At 43.3% G+C, this 4,432-nt stretch overlaps 1 long non-coding RNA gene across 1 annotated transcript; it reads right to left on the bottom strand.

The window, feature by feature from the left end:
* Positions 1-3,231: 3,231 nt before the first annotated feature.
* LOC123146877 (uncharacterized) lies at positions 3,232-4,432 on the bottom strand. Its single transcript, XR_006472954.1, has 2 exons — positions 4,160-4,432; positions 3,232-3,493 (listed from the first exon to the last, which is right to left on the bottom strand). It is a non-coding gene; the product is annotated as an uncharacterized lncRNA (long non-coding RNA).

The raw sequence follows: 4,432 nt of genomic DNA on the forward strand, positions 1-4,432 counted from the left end.
CGGGGAAGGGGGTGGGGGTGGAGGAGGTGAGGGGGCGGCGCCGAGGCGGAGGCGGAGGCGGTGGTGGGGAGCGGAGTGGGAGGGGAGGGGGGGATTTGAGGGGGAGGAGAGCCTTGGGGGCGACGGCAAATGGGGTCGGTCGGTCCGCCGATCCGGGAGATTTCGAGACGGGAGGGGAGGGGTGGGGTAGCACGTGTGCGGTCGGGTTCCCTTCGGGCTCTGGGGTTGGGTCAGGTCGGTTCGCGTCCTGACGTCACCACGTGTGTGTACCGAGAGCGTGCCTCCGTGGGCCTGCCTCAACGCCTTATTTTAAAATCGAGCTTCTCAGTCGAAATTGGCCTTGGACGCTCAACGTGTTCGCTGCTTAGACAACTCGAACGCACGGACGTATTTCATCTCTTCGAGTTCGTTTGAACGGGCTTGGACAAAAAAAACACAGCCATTTCTACCGCCGTCGCGGCTTCCAACACAGGCTCATCGTGGAACGGGCTTGGACATGTCAACAACCCCGTCGACGTACTGATACCTTCCCGGACGCGATGCAGCCACGTCGTCTAAGGACGGCTCACCGAGATGGGTCACAATGTGCCGACGTCCACCGTGGTGCACCCCTTGATCCCAACTCCACTCATGTGGCCGGTCAGTCCACTAAGTCAGAGGATCACAAGGCAACAACGTGTAGCAGGTATTTAGGGCGGTTCCTATTTGGCATTTTCAAATGCCCGTACTGTGTATTTTACAAACGGGTGCCTAAAGCGCCCCCGTGCTGGGCCAGCCCATGTAGGTTTTTTTTCCTGGTTTTTAGATCCGGAACAAATGCACAAGTTGGTTGCAATTCGAACCAACAGCCTCCCTCATTGATACACACTGGTGTAACCACCACACCACCCAGTGGGATCTAACAACTTACAACCTTTTCTTTCTTATATTCTTTCTTTTTTCCTATTCGCTTTTTTTCTTTTTCTTTTTTCTTTTTCCTCTACCCAGTTCAACGATTGTTTGCAAATACGTGAATTTTTTCTTCAAATTGATGATTTTTTTTTGAAATTTGATAAACCTTTTGAAATTTGATGAACTTTGTATCAAATGGATGAACCTTTTCACTTTTAGTGGTTATTTTTTGAAAATCCATGATCTTTTTTCAATTTGTTTTTCAAATTTGATGATTTTTTTAAATTGGAAGATTTTTTAAAAAAAATTATGGGTTTTTAAAAAATTGATGCACTTTTTTCATACCAGATGAACTTTTTTTAACTTGATAATGTTTTTTTGAAAATCAATGATTTTTTCTCAAATTAGATGAACTTTTTTTATTTGATGAATCATTTTCAAATGGATGAACTCTTTCCCAAACTCGCGATTTTTACCTTATTTTTGCGCTTTTTTCAAATTTATGAACTGTTTTTGAATTTGTGGTTTTTTTCCAGTTCTACCTTTTCTAAACCAAACGGTCAAACAACAACAGGAGACCCGCTCAACTTTCATTTTTCGAGAATCTGGAAGACCTGCTCAACTTTCTTTTTGAGGGGTGGGAGACCCGCTCAACTATACTTGCCCATGGGAAGCCCGGCCCGGAAAAGCCCGACCCGGCCCAGCCCAACGCTGCTCCCGGGTTTTTAGAAAATTATGGGTTTTTAAAAAATTGATGCACTTTTTTCATACCAGATGAACTTTTTTTAACTTGATAATTTTTTTTTGAAAATCAATGATTTTTTCTCAAATTAGATGAACTTTTTTTATTTGATGAATCATTTTCAAATGGATGAACTCTTTCCCAAACTCGCGATTTTTACCTTATTTTTGCGCTTTTTTCAAATTTATGAACTGTTTTTGAATTTGTGGTTTTTTTCCAGTTCTACCTTTTCTAAACCAAACGGTCAAACAACAACAGGAGACCCGCTCAACTTTCATTTTTCGAGAATCTGGAAGACCTGCTCAACTTTCTTTTTGAGGGGTGGGAGACCCGCTCAACTATACTTGCCCATGGGAAGCCCGGCCCGAAAAAGCCCGACCCGGCCCAGCCCAACGCTGCTCCTGGGCCAGGCTCGGACCTAGATTTTGAGCCCGATGGCCGGGCCGGGCCCGTCGTTTTTACACTTTTCTGAAGGTCAGGCTGGGCCGGCCCGAAGCCCGACGGGCTTTTACGTGTTCGGACCGGGCTCGGGCCCAGAAAACAGGCCCAATGGCCGGGCCGGGCCGGGGTTTTTCTGCGTCGGGCTTGGCTAGGCCTGGCCTGAAGCCCAGCCCGGCCCAAGGTATGGTCAGGTATACGCTCAACTGTGAACGAGCAAAGAAATCGGCTGTGAACCGAGCGAGTGAAGGAATCGGGACCGGAGCGAGCGAGTGTGTTGAGCTGGGCCAACAGCGTGGCTGCGTGAGCGCCAGTAGCGCTAAGGGCATGTACAATGGTTGATAAGATAGTCTTATTTTAAGTTTTGCATGTAATTTAGAGATGACGAAGAAAAATGTCTACAATGGGTCATCTCTTAGCCTTATCTTCAATAACTAGTAAATTCCTAAAAATATGATGAGACATATTGTGCTAAGATATCATCTCTTGTCTTCTCTTAAATAAGAAAAGACAAACCTTTTCTCTCTCCTTCACCTCATTATTTATCCTAAGATAACATCATTGTACATGCCCTAAGTGGCGCAGAGAGCGCCCAATAGAAGCTCCCCGTATTTAGCCCGGCAATTGCAAATGGTGCACGGGCACCACCATGGTGCCGGTTGCCGGTTTCAAGAAAAACATTTTCTACAACGTAAAAAATGATGAATTGTTTTGTAAACACACACACACACACACACACACACACATGTATAACACATATGTACAAATTTTCATGACATTTTACTTCCACACGTGGCGTAGGAAAAAAATGTATTTTCTAATGGGCAGCTTTTTGTTTGTTTTTGGGCCAGAACTTTTTTTTGTACAGCGTACAAATTACATTTTCCAAAACAAAATTTCATGGATCCTAGTGAACACATACAAGTTTCCACAGAATTTTTATTAATTTATTTCGGAACTTCTAAATATGTTTTTGGATTTTCACACCCGCATTTAGCCTGATTATTCTCAGCTATCACAGAGCCATTTGGTTAACCACAGCTATAAGCAGAAAGAGCTGTAAGGTGAACATTCACTGCAGGTCATTTTACCCCCGCTGGAAACATGCAGAGCGTAGTCGCAATGAAACAACAACGCACAATTGTAACTGAAACCATAGGTTTAAAATGACAATCACCTTCAAGTAATTGACTGAAGACATAGATAGACTGCAGTTAACTTCAATAGTCAAATGGCATAGAAACCACACAAGATTTAACTGAGCACCTTAGATTATAGCTAGTACAGTACACTGACAAAAGAGCATGCCGGATGATCGGTTGAAGCAACCAAGCAACGTCCTGAGACCTTGTCAATGAACACCCTGAATCAACACACCCGAGAATCTCATCGACGGGCAATTTTGGCTGTCGTGCATTAACCCTGCAGAGGAGACAAATTGAAAAAAGATCCCGTCAGAGCATCGCAACCAGCAAATGTGGAGTTATATGTGTAGGAATGTTTGTCAAATAAAACACAATATACTGAGAGCAGAAAGAAACCCAAAGGCCAATGAAAAATTCAGATGAGACAGCAAACTTCAGGTAATCTAGAAACTGTCTTTTTGCTACTGAATAAAACGGAATACATGCTGACAACAGAAAGAAATAGCAAAGTCCTTGCTGAATAGAGTTTAACTGGGACTAATAATTTGTACGAAACCCCAAGGCCAATGAATTCAGGTGGGACAACTTCAGCTAACCAGGAAACTCAAATACAAACACACAATAGTAGGGCAAGATGAATGAAGAAGATTGTGAAATGCAAACGAGCAATTTTAGGTAAGGAAGCCTGAATAAAAATATTGAATTGTTGTTATCATCCAATCCACCAATCAGTTTCTATTTCTATCAAAATATGAGGGTGCGAGCACACAAATTCGGCTGAAATATAGTATGTTAAATTAGCTAATAAACTGGACATGCACAACCAAACTCTATAATTGGCATGCCAACCCCACATAGTTGACAAATCTTACACAACGATTAACAGTTATATCTTTGTTTTGTGTAGGAGGATGCTAATAATGTATGCCAAACATATACTCACCAGAATTGTGATAAACATCGCATTTCACAGATGAACACGCCTTGAAGATGCTGTATATCTTTGCGCATCCCTCATGACTTGCCGAGGTCTCTTCTGACAGCTGCACACTCATTCTTTTCAACGTCGGTGCACATCCAAGTATCAATTGTAATAAATCAAATTCATGATCCTCTCCTTCGAAGCCATCGAACTCCACTTCTTTCAGAGCAGTCAAGGAGATAGTCTCAAACCTCCAGTTCCGAAACTTACAAGGACAATGTAGCCGGCATCCTC

The sequence above is a fragment of the Triticum aestivum genome, chromosome 7A (assembly GCF_018294505.1).
Source record: "Triticum aestivum cultivar Chinese Spring chromosome 7A, IWGSC CS RefSeq v2.1, whole genome shotgun sequence".
In the NCBI taxonomy this organism is placed as follows: Eukaryota; Viridiplantae; Streptophyta; class Magnoliopsida; order Poales; family Poaceae; genus Triticum; species Triticum aestivum.